Here is a 12,991-nt window from a genome sequence, read left to right on the forward strand (position 1 = left end):
TAGGAATGATTTAGGATTTTTTTTTTCAATTTGGAAAGAGAAACCTGCTTACGTTTGGATCCGATTCATTGTTTAAATCCACTTGGATTATCATTAAAATTACATGTCTAAATTATCAGAAGATAATCAATGAGTCATGCCATGGTTCCAGTTCCTCCACCTTCGTTGTGGTGGCACTGTAGACGAAATACCCGCTCTTCAAGAAGAGACGTTTGTCTGCGCGTGCCTTGGCACCTGCCTGTCTTTCAGTGAAATTTCATGGCAAAATTTCTGCACAAATCTTGAAATATTCTACAAGCTCATAGCCTTTGGGGTTTTATTGAATGTGAGAACATTACTCAGCCTATGGCCATGTGAAATGGTAACTATGACAACTGCAGCATTGGACTGGAGGGTGAGGAGGGAGGCTTCTGTGAAAGAAGTAATATCCTTGGACACAAAAATACGACCTCTCTGTGCCTCCTTAGATAAAGATATTATACGGATGTGTTATTTGTGGGGCATCTGTTGTTTCCTAATGTCAAGGAAAATTAAACTTCCCATGACTAGTTTTCTTCCAAGTTTAATTGGGGCCATAGGTTTTAGAGATGTCTACCTCATCATATAAGGCTTGCGGAATATTCTAAGGGCTTTAGAGGCATTAAACCCCTAGAATTCAATACAGTGAAAACTGAAGCTATGAAAATATTCGGCTTTAAGTTTTGGGGTTTCTTTAGTTTTATTAGATAAACTAGAAAATCAATTAGAAAAGGATGGAACAATAGCTTTTGAATTTTAAAAAATCTTTATGGAAAAAGTTTAGGTAAATGGTGAAATTACAAAAACAAGCGTGTTCGAAGAGAATGATGTGCAATATTTTGGTACGAAGCCTGTGGGAGTAGAAAATTACCTCTGTTTTTCAAGGCGTTCTAAGTTGGACTGCTTGCAGAACCTCTCAGTGGATTTTGTAGCAATACTTGCAAGTTGTCTGAGAGCACGTACCCCTATTCAGATTGTATCAAATCTCCAGTTTTTATGAATTTTTATTTCAGCTTTCCACCTTCAGGTAATTTCTGTTCCCAGTGCTGGATTTAATTTTTTGTGAGTTGTCCCATCAGTGCCACTTCCTTCATAAGCCCTTTGCAGCAATAATACTGGGTGGAAAAAGGAAAGTACCGGTGTGTCCTGCTCTCCTCCCCAAAGATTTTTGTCCACAGATTGTGCTGCCAATGTGCATAGAAAGTACGTTGCTCTATAACCTGACTGGATGGAATAGCACGCTCATCACTGATGAAGTTTGGTGATATATATATTTTTTTAAGTAGTAAGGTTTGTGGCTTTGAATATCTTGGTGCTTAGGATAAAATTCGAAGTGGATCTCTTGTGTCATGTCAAAATGTTTTAACCGTTATGAATGTCCCTGCCTTCCACAACATGCTTACTGCCTTCTAAAGTAAAAGCCAGTCTCCCTCTGGTTTTGTTTAAAAGACAGCACAACAAATATTTGCAAAGAGGCATTTTCTGCATATTTCTTTGTGTTGAACTCCCAGGAATGATTGGGGCTGCTCCTGGGCTTCACAGAGTGACCTGTGAAATGTGCTGCCCTTCTGCTTTAGAGCTGGGACAAGCCGAACAAGACAGGACTCGCCAAGTCAGGCACATGAGCTACTCTGACGTGACTTTGTCCTCCACCGTAGTGACAGAAAACATCACCTTTACTTTCCTCATATGTCATAAAAATGTATAGAATGAAATCTTTGTCCCCTTTGAAGTGTGTGGGAGTTTTGCTATTAACTTTAATGAAGCCAGGAGTTGTACATTAGAGGGAAAAAAGTAGAATTTTTGGATTCAGGTAACCCTCATGAAATCTCGTTTTTCTTCTTCAGTTGAATGCAAGCGTGATTACCTTTCTGCAATTTTGAGTGCCTCTCAGAAATAATCATGTGAACCTTCTTTATCCTACATGAACATGGCCTTACTCTTCAGTGTCGTTGCTTGTTATAAAACAGCAATAACAGAATAAGGAGCTAGAAAGTGGAAATAAAATGCCAGTATTTCTTCATTTTTTTCTTGTTAGAGGGAATCCGCCCTTTCCTCTGTCTGTACAGGCACACTTCAGCTTCTGTTGGGGCAGTGCACAGGGGCTCTGCCCATCCTGGTTCCAGCATGCCTCAGTTTCAAAACAAACAGAAGTTTCACCTTTTTTTTTTTTTTTTCTTCTGTGACATGTGACAAAAGAACTTGCTCCTATTTTACGCCTGTGTTTTTCTTCGGTAATATTCTTGTGCTTAATGTCAACATCCACTATTTATGCCAAGTCACTGGAGAGGAGTGTATCTTCATGTTTTGTACATTGAAGTAATTTTTTTCAAATAGTGCTTTGTGTAACGCTGTCTGAATTTAGAAGCTTTTTTATTATTCTAGAATCCCATCATAAGTGGAACACATTTGATGCTAGATAAAATTGCTAATAAAGCTTTCTTACCTTGGCAGATACTTCACCTTTGTCTGAGTCATGTTTGGTTCTATCTATGCGGCAGTGGGTGGAAGTATGAAATCAAATCAAGAGTTGGAACTAACAGTTCAACAGCTGAGAAGGCAGTGAAAATTTTTAGTGAAGGAATGTAATATCCAGTACTTTGGACTCAAGGAATCCTTGATTTTTAAATTAGTGGCCTGTGGAATATATTCCAACACTTTGCCTCTTCCTTGCTGAAAAGTGTAGCTCCTCCTAGTCCCCAGGAGTCACTGGGGGTAATGAGGATTCAAGCAAACAGTGGCAATGCTATTAGGCCAGTTTACTTGGTACAGGTGTCGGGACTGAGCTGGGGTTGAAGTCATTCAGGGCTGTCATGACAAAACTCATCCGAATAGGGCCTAGGATAAAGCTTATCCTTCTGCAACACCTGCCCTCCTTCAAAGTTGTCTGCGTGGAAGAGGAATCCAAGATTTTCCATTTCTTGTCATTTGAATTGCAGTGCAGAACTCTGTCTCCTAATACTTGCAGTCTCCTAATGCTTGCACCTTCAGGCTGCTGTTGGAAAGGGTTGATGGCCAGCCGGCCAGTCGCAGTGACTGGCTTAAAGTGAACGACAGCTAGCTTTTTCTGTCAGGTCTAGTTGGAGATGGTATTGTGTCACCCCTGATGGTGACCAAGCTTCTAAATTCATTCTGAATTTATCTTTTGATGTCCCTTTAACCTGTTGACTTCTTTTGCTGTTACGTATAAAGCATAAAGATGCAGAAACTCCTTTTAAAATAAATACTTGTCTCAGGATCCTTTTAAAATAAATACTTGTCTCAGGAATCTTTTTTAATCATATTTTTTTTAATCTTTGGCTTTGATTTTATGGTAGTATTCAATTCCAGATTGAAACCAGCTAATGGATTTCACAGAGGAAAGGGATAGTTACTATGGCTACACAGCACCCTGAAAGCTTAAAAGGACAAAGGATAAATGAATACGGTACTGGCTGCTTAGCCATTTCTAGAATAGATTCTAATAATTTAAAGGCTTTATAGTCTTTCACACACCGTCAGAAAAAGCAAGGTGTTAGTCCTTAAAGACTTCATATTTTATTCTTGGTTTAGATCATTACTTTTGAAGTAGCATATTTGAAAAATATTTTTCAATACATCCTCTGCTTTTAGCTTTTAGTTATAATTCACATACATCTGTTGCATGTAATGATCTGACTATTATTGATAATTTTATCACTGATATTTTATACTATGGTATACTAAAGTAGGCAGAGATCTGTGGAGAAGTAAACAGAGCAATTGTGGTTTGAAAACTTGTAGTAATATGCTTACAACTTTCACTGTAGTTTTGGCTGAAATTCTTGTCTTAAATGTGTAGATCAGTTTGTAAGAAAACCATAGCTAAAAATAAGTTGTATACAATAAAGGATAATAAAACACATGCACTGCTAAGTTCATACAATTAAGGAATGAGTTACTGGGTTTTAGCGTTGCCTTAGTGAGTGATGGTAGAAGTGCTTCTACTTGTTTCTGTTGGAGAAAGAAATGATGTGTTAGAAATCATGAACATAGTACTCATCAACTTGAACATATTTTAATGAACTGTTAATGCAGAATAAAGTTGTTTTTTTTTTTTTTTTTTTTTTTTTTTTTTACGACTGTAGTAATAAAATGCATCTGTTGTTTACCTCATAGATGGAAGTTGTGTCTGTTGGTAATTGCAAGCAGGGTACTTTGGCCGATTTGGTATTACAAAATCATCAGGAAGGTTGCAGGTAACTTCACCTCAGTGTAATATTGTGGCTTTAAATATAGAGAGAGATTTATGTGGTGCCCTTATATGCAGGCAGAGAGCTTTGTTATTTGTTTGTTGGGTTATTCTGTCCAGCAATGCTTGCAGGTGTGTGTAAAGTGAACTGGACTTCATGCATGTGCAGCAGATAGCTGCGTCGTCCTCCTCTTGTGGATCTCTTCTGTGCTCTCTCAAAATGCCAGATTTGCTATGTAGCCATTAGTGTTATTCATGTTGAAGGCATGCAGAGAAGCCTTTCCATGTAAGAGCATCAGAATTGCTGTACAGAAGAACTTCATCGTGCAGACCAGAGATCTAGACGAAGTCTGTTGGGGCCAAATTCCATGATGGGCAAAAGAGAATGGCTGGGGAAGACCAAGAATAAACCAAGCAAATGTATAGGTGAAAGGAGGTGGTGGTGGTAGAAAAATATTGAGAAGTTCATCTTGTCGTTTATTTTGGTTCTGAGAATACCAAAATAGGTAGTATATTGTTAAAGTAGCTCAAAGTTATGAAATACAATGTAGTGGTACAGAAGTGACCCAGAAAGTTTGATTACCTTTTCACTCACCGTAGGGCCTTTTCCTAGCTGCTTCTGGTGGTTTTGGGTAGACAAATCTAAAATGCAGATATTAGGAATTAGGAAAACTGGCCTACTGAACTCCTTAATTTATAGCTTGCACAACAGCTCTGTTACAGATTCACCAGAATTCACAGAACCAGTGTGCTCAAAATTAATTTATGATATTTACTGACTTCTTGAGTGCTTATTTTAAGAGATTTTTTCAGAAGATCTTCACTTAAAATCAATCTTATGTATGCTTACTACTTCTTAAAAGTGGAGCAGGGATTCTCAAGATAGATTCTCAGGTGAAAGGTACGGTATTTTTAGGAAATTGCTGTTACTATTATTTTTTTATCTCACGTAAAAATGTATTGAGAAGTTTTCCTCTTATTTTGGTTTCTTTGATCATTGTAAACAAGAGGATGAAAAAAATGGGTTATTAATGGTTTGTAGGTGATCTAACTGAAGTTGTCTCAAAGTAGGCAGTCACTGTGGGCTTTTCTGGGGTTATACTCATGGGTATGACTTCCATTCATGTGTGTTTTCTGTTTGATGAAATACTCCATTTATTTATTATTTACTTAAGTACTGCAGGAAAAAAAAGATGCTGCTTGAAATTCAGAAGTGGATCAGTTAAAGTGCTTCAGGAGAAGACTGGGTCTATGTGATATTTGATGTTGCTATGGGAAACTGCTTTGCAAGAACATTTGCAGAGCAGATGGACCAGGATAGATAAAAAAGATACAGGTATTGAATAGAGCTTGTGTAATGTTCTGTGAAACAGCAGGAAAACATGAACTCAAGTCTATGGAACATAATTCCTTGAGTCGTCCTTCTCTAACGGGTACACTGCTAACAACTTTCAAAACACAGCTCTTCACGGCAAACTTGTTCTGTTTTTATTAAATGGGATAGTATATCTTCATGGTATTTTATCTTACGCAATTCAATTTAAACAGCTGTCCATTGTGAATAGATCAGTAGCGAAGGTTTCTTAAAATTTTTGACTTTTTAACAAGCCAAAGAAAATTTCAGAGTGTATCTGCCCCATCTTCTGTCATATGCAAAACCAATCATGTCATAACTTTATGTTGTAACCTACTGCCTTTTGGACAAGCCAAGTACACAAACACCATAGAGTGGAAAAACTTTGTATTTCGGGTATTGTAATTGTGTTGGCGTAACATGCTCTTGGCTATTGAGAGCTCTTCTGTAGCCTTATATGCTAGCTTTATTTCTGTGTTTAAAAAAAATAAAATAATACCCACCCTGTTTAAGAACTCGAATACATTTGTAGTGGTTTGGCAGAGTGTTGGTTTCCTTAGCAACACGAACACAAAAGATACCCGTGTGGTGGTGTACACACAACCTGCCCTTGTAAGAGCGGGTACGTATAGAAATGTACTGTATGCTTCTTTAACGCATATCCTTTGTTCTCTCTGGCAATGAATAAAATAGGCATATGCTGTTGAATTTTTCTCTAGGAAGATCGAGAATTTGAAATATATTTCGTAGTCATATCTTTTCAAAAACTGAAAAGCAAACTTGTAATTTTTTTTGAAAAAATAAGAAAATCTGCTCTCATGAAGATGTATGACTGACGCTGCTAAAGGATTTTTCCCCAAAGTAATACATTATCAGTAAAAACAAAAACAAATCTTCAGACTTTTAACTTACAGCGTATCTGTGCTTCGAATCTTGTTGAGTTACAAAGCTTACTCCATGGGTTGTTTTCTGCACATATATTGAACCAGTTCTTTGGTTCATGCAATCCTAAACCCGTGGCTGCCCCTGTAACTATCAGTCTTTTCATTTAGTATGAAATACCAGGAAATACCATACTACTGAACACCAGTCGGTTGATTGACAGTTCTAGAGCACTGTTAAAGAATTCTTTTGAGAGTAGTGTGTGTTTGTTTTTAGGTTATTCTTTCATTATGAAACAAAATATATTTGATGTGTTTGTTGGTAATCCACTTTAAATATCACATGTGAATATCTTCCAGAATTTATATATTCGTGTATTTTCTACTGGTTTAAGGTAGTTACGGAAAACAAGGAAAGTTTGAGGCAGGAATTACTGGGGAAAGTTTTATAGCCTCTGTTCTACAATTAAATGGATCAGAATGTCAGGAGTACTGTGTGTTGTTAGCTTTCAGCTATAACCTTTGTACGCCTTTTACACTAGGTAAAGCACAGTGAGATCGGCCTTTTTTTTTCATGCACCTCAGAAAAGACATTTCATGGGTGATTAATTATAACCTATTTTCAATTTATTTTAACCAGGGACCAGTTAAATAAAGCACTTTTACAGAATCACAGAATTGTTGAGGCTGGAAAGGACCTATTGAGATAGAGCAACACCCTGCTCAGCGCAGGGTCATCTTGAGCACGTTGTCTAGGACTCTGTCCAGTTGGGTTTCGAATATCTCCAAGGATGGACACTCCAAGGACTCCAAGCCTGGGCAGCCTTTTCAAGTTTTTGACCGCACTCAGAGTAAAAGGGAAAAAGAAATGAAATTATATGTTTAAACAAGACTTCCTGTATTTTACTCTGGTCCTGTGTTCTTTTGTCCTTTTAGTGGATACCACTGGGAAGAGTCTAGTTCTGCCTTCCTTACTCTGCGCCCCTTCAGATGTTTATACACATTGATAAGGTCACTCTGAGCCTTCTCTTCAAGCTCAAGGCCCTCATTTCTATCAGCCTCTCCTCATAGAGAAGATGTCCCAGTCCCTTAATCACCTTCATGCCCTTTTATTCCTGTATGCATGTCTCTCTTGCATTGTGGAGCCTGGGATCGGGCCTGGCATTTTGCCTCACCAGTGCAGAGCAGAGAGGAATGGTCACTTCCCTCAACAAGTTGGTGACACTCTGTAATGGAGCCCAGGTTGCTGGGAGCCTTCTTTGCTGTAAGGGCACGTTGCTGGCTCATGGTCGGCTAATTGTCAGCTTGTTGGACAAGCTCAATAGGTCCTTTGGAGTTGACAGCTCTGTACTATATATTTTATTTTTTGTTTAGCAAGCAAATATCTGTAAAAACATTATTAGTGAACAAATTACGTATTTTGGTCTTTTTGTTTTATTAGATTTTATATTTGATTAGTGTTTTGCAATTGCTTACACCTATATGTAAGAGGTTGCAAAAAGGCCTTTTCCACTAGCATGGGTAGCAAATGGAAAATCATCTATGGTTTTCTTGTGCTCAGGGAGATCAAAAATTAATCTCAAATCAATTTGAGAGTCTGCAGAAAGATGGATGGAAGTCAGTATCTGGCATAGGAGTTGGCAAACATTAATTAAAACTACCTTTCAAGTCCAGAAGCGTTATGTTAGATTTGTACCACCTGAAAGACACCGGGATTAAAATATTTTTCAAAGTTTATTTCATAGCGTGATTTAAGGCTATTGCGTATACATATATGACATTTCAGCATGATATAGCTAGTTTCACATGTGTCTTGTTTCTGTTTGTTCCAGGAAATGAACCCAGGAAGTAATGTGAAGGGCCATGTGAAGCTCTGTCATAGCAGAAATTTGCTAAAAGATTGCTTTGCATGTAAGTTTTTATTTTCTGTTGTTAAATACTAAGTTATATTCACATTACTGGAAAAAAAAAGATTGATTTTAGCATTTTGACTTGCAGCTTGAATGTGAAAAAAACCCTGCCAAAAGCCTTATGTTGAACTCCTGCCATTATTAATTTACTGTATTTCAATGAAGAGCAGACATTTTTCTCTTAATTATTTGAATCTAATGATTAAGTTTTTTTTATGTTGTATCATTACAGGTTACACATGCAGTTTGGTGCATGCTAAACTGCAATACCTTATTTTTCAGAAACTCTGAACGAAAGGTAGAAAATGACCAAATTTGTATGAGAGTATGAAACTTTTCCATTCAAAAATTATTTAGCCAAGCTTGCACATGCAGATGCCTGCTGTGACTCAGACCTGTTACAGAATGGTTATCTTTTCCCACAGTTATTAAATGATATGATAGTACCATTTACAGTCTTGCTATTTGTAGCAAAGACTTTTCTTTAAGCTATAGAGAAGACATTTAATTTTCTATACATGGTTTAACAAGCTCCACTTAAGAATTTAAACTTCTGTTTTCATCTTGAGTCTGGGTGTCTACGTCAAAATATTTAAGTGAGTGAGAGAGATGAACTTGCCCTTAGGTCACTACTGCAAGGGAAATATTAGAAGCTCCATTTTGCACAAAGAAACAAAAGCATCAGAGTGACTATTGATTTTTTCAGATTCATGTGTCTGGCAGAGCTGAGAACAGAATTCAAAAGCTGTTTGTCCCAGTCAGGATTTATTATTTGAATATAAACTATGTGATGGGGAATTGTAATGGTTCATACATAGGCATTATATATAAATAGGTCTAAAATATATATATTGAAAGAAATAGGGAGTTTACAGGAAAAGTTTGCAAGCTGGAGTTGAACCAGTATATTAGTTTTCATCTTTGTATAATTATTATAATTTAAGTAAGCATGATCTAATTAGCAAGTTCTTGAAAACTCTAGAAGGGACAGTATTAACGGTTAATGTTTCAAAGTTGGCAGTGCCTGTTAATACTTTAAAAATAACTATTCTATTTTTTTTTTTTGGTATCTAGCACTGAAAAAAGTAGCAATGCCTATTTCTGGGCATTGTGTAGGGAATTTGCAACAACCTGCAACTAAATTAAAACCTGCAAATGCTAATCTTCCACAATTCAAGCTCTTTATGAGGCATCAGAATGTGCTTTGATTTATTTCTAGTTTTCTTGAAAAAGTAATTCATTGTCTTAGTGTTTCTTTACTATTCTGACTGCTGAAACAACCACAAATTAAGTAGAGATACAAGAATATCTATTAGAAATTCAAATCTGAGTTCTGCTTTTTGTGTTGTAAAGTAAAAGTTGGACATTATTGTCTTCATTCTATTACTTCTCTGTTATCCTAAGTGTATTAACATTGAAGCGTTTCCTTCAGTTTTATCAAAGAATCTGGAGAGGGTATTCCAGGACATTTCAAGACTTCTATGATTAGTTAAGGAAGAGAGAAGGGAAACTGCTGCTCTGATAATGCTGCCTTAATATCTGAATTTGTCAAATTTTTGGTATTATTTGCTAGATTTAATTACCTAGTACGCTTTGGGCAAGTGGATTTCCAGCATCTTAACAGTAGCATTAGAAACAAACTGAAAAGATGTGAGATGAAGTTAGAATTGGCTAGCTTATTTGAACTCTATCATCTCGTTTTAATTTCTCTCTTCATCCCTTTGTCTGCCTGAGAAATGCACGTACTTCAAATGTGTGTGTGTGTATATATATATATGTATGAGGTACTCTTAGGTATGTATTCATTGAAGGTTAGGCAATGGGACAAAGTACAGAAATGGGCTTGGAAAAGTCTTAGGGGAGAACATGGAGAGTAGTCATTTCATGGATAGGATGCTAAAGCTGAGAGCTGTATTACATGTTGAGCACTGTAAGGTACACGTGTAGCCTTCCAGACAACAAGTGCATGTTTTTGACTCTTGGAAATACCCAAATTACCATCTAATTTAAACAGATCTGACTGTGTGTGAAAATAGCAGAAAATATATCTTTTTTTTTCTGGTATAAAATGTTTGCAAAAGCATATGATAGAATATGAAACATACAATATCGTTGAAATCTTCTATGTTTTTGGATGTGAAAATATGAGATATAGATCTAAATATTAAAAAACAACAACTTACTGATGTATTATTTAACAATTCAGTATTAATGGGAAATGTAAATGCATTTCAGTTGTTTTTATATGGATTTTTTATTTTACAAGCTAGCTGTTGGAAGCTATTAGATGTAGAAATGACCTTTTCCTCTAGTAGTGCATTATTGTTCATTAAAGTATACTAAATGTGAGTCTGTTCTACTACTTTCCAGTCAGTGCCATGAAAAGAGATGCTAGATCTGAACCACTGGTTGGATTTGTATGCTGTTTTATTAGCGGAGCAAAGTCTTCCGCATAATGCTTTTCTTAGTTTTGCTTTGCCTGTGCAGATATCAGCTTATTATCTTATTTGTGCTTTAGGTTTTGTACTGAGGGTAACTTGCCTGCAGCCCCACTTTTAAAGTAGTCTGCCTTGAGCTGCATGCTGAAATTGCAGCTGGTTAAATTTAGGAGACACGAATCCCAGCTTTTATGATTTCAGGTGCCTGCCACAGAAATGAAAACTGAATCTGGCTGCCGAGTAATCAGAATTGCAACAATTATTATTTTTTTTCATTTCAAATACTAGTTCTCTATTACAATATAGTTGTAGATGGTTCCGAAGTCTGGATAGAGACCTGGCAATATGCAAGCATGAAGGCATATTTTCATCCCTTGCCTAAGAAGTGATCCCATATTTACTCCCCCTAAATGCCAATGAACCTCTTTCTGGTGCGTATTAAGAGCGAATGTTCTCATACACCAGATATTAGTGGAGTCTGGGCATTAATAAATGACAACAAAGGTACCATAGTCCTAACCTCCATTGTCATAATTTTTGCAACTGTACGGAGCATTCTCATCTAGGTATAACTTCACTTTTTCAGGAGTGCTGAAGATGCTTGTGCACTTGATGTAAAAATCCTTCATGCGGTATCATTCTTGTATGGTATAGCAGGTTGCGTTGGAGACCAGGGATTTGAGAATTGAGGTGGGTTGCAGTGCAACTAAGGATGCCAAAAAACATCTGCTTCTTATTCACATGGGCTAAAGAACTGCGTTTCATAGGAAGTGCTGTTACAGCTTGTTTTTCTGAAACCTGCTGCTCCAGAAATATAATTGTCACTCGTCCTTACCACTAGTGGACATTTATCCATCTCTAATCTGCACTTGTAGTGCTTGTGCTGTCGGGTGTTCTGGCAAGAACGAGCAAAGGCTCCACTCCATCACTTTGCCAGGACACTGAAGTACTGTTTTGTGCATCTGGATTGTATGTGGTGGCGTTACAGAGGGGAGGATGTACTTTTCCTCTAGTCTATTTGTATTGAAGTGCTGTCAGGAACTTAATTTCTTAATTGTCTGTTTGTGCAATTTAGACCGTAGGCGTTTGAAAATGCTAAGGATATTGTCGAGAATTTCTGCAAATAATTCTTACTGGATAACCTGAGCAGGAATAAGCTTGCAAGATGATTAGATAAACATACTAGCAGTTCTGTAGGATTGACATCAGTCAATACAGATTTTTTTTTTTTAAGTGTTGGACATACCATTTTCATTGTCTGCTCACTCTGACAGCACACCTCAAAGAGAAAGACTGAGAATAAGAGGAGAAAAGGTTCTAGAGATTGACTGTTGATCTAATAAGGGCCTAACAGAAGAAGTAATAAGGTATTTTCTGTGTGGAATAACTTCTGACTGGTACTATAGGCAGGCCAGAAGGAATAACATACCTTATTTAATCAATTAGATCTTACTTGGAGAGCTGTAGATAAGCAATTCTGGTTCTGTTTTCTTTGAATTATCTTTTGAATTGGTTGTCAATAAGTTAATGAAGCTATGGCAGCACTCTGTATTTTCACAGATGGCTGTACTGGCTAATTTCACATCCTATACATCTCTGTATTCAGTGCTAAATCTGTTCTCTTCCTGTTAAAGAAACCAGGGACAATATCACACGGGCATGTCTCAAAGCAACATGTATGTAGCTTTGTACTTAAGGCTGCAGCTGATTTTATAATTCATGTATTTGACCGTCATATTGGTTTAAACAGAGAACAGACAGCATGCGAGGAAGAATATGGGTATGGTTATATATTCTGAGCGCAGGTTGCTGAAAGAGAGAAATGGAACATTTTAAAACATGAGAGAGCTCCAAGTTCTTTGTCTCAAGTCTTTCTGCTAGAATAATTCAACGCTGCTAATTCAGATATTGATCAAAGTATTTGCTACACATTTCTTGTATCTGGTAGTCTTACAAATACATTGATCAGTATTGTAAAACTGCCTTTCATGATATACACACAAGTAACTATATAACGTACTGAGATGTGTAGGTCATGGTGGCAATTATTTCATTATGATCAGTTTAGTAGTTATTACATTTTTCTTCCAAAGGGAATTGGCATATTTGATTTCTATTAATGTTAGCTGGTGAACAAATAAGAAAACAGAAATCTTTTTCTACCCTTTTTCACCCCGCGG

General features: G+C 36.8%; 1 protein-coding gene across 5 annotated transcripts in view; it reads left to right on the top strand.

Annotated features, from left to right (window-relative positions):
* MARCHF1 (membrane associated ring-CH-type finger 1) overlaps positions 1–12,991 on the top strand; it is a 236,410-nt gene that overhangs the window by 65,794 nt on the left and 157,625 nt on the right. For 4 of the 5 annotated variants that reach the window (XM_040554929.1, XM_040554927.1, XM_040554928.1 and 1 more), the window contains one exon: positions 8,296–8,374. The gene's annotated coding sequence lies outside the window, so the exon portion shown is untranslated. Of the gene's footprint in view, positions 1–8,289; positions 8,375–12,991 lie in introns of those variants that run through there. The other variant, XM_040554935.1, reaches the window with a different exon arrangement.

This window comes from Cygnus olor, chromosome 4, assembly GCF_009769625.2.
Source record: "Cygnus olor isolate bCygOlo1 chromosome 4, bCygOlo1.pri.v2, whole genome shotgun sequence".
NCBI lineage: Eukaryota > Metazoa > Chordata > Aves > Anseriformes > Anatidae > Cygnus > Cygnus olor.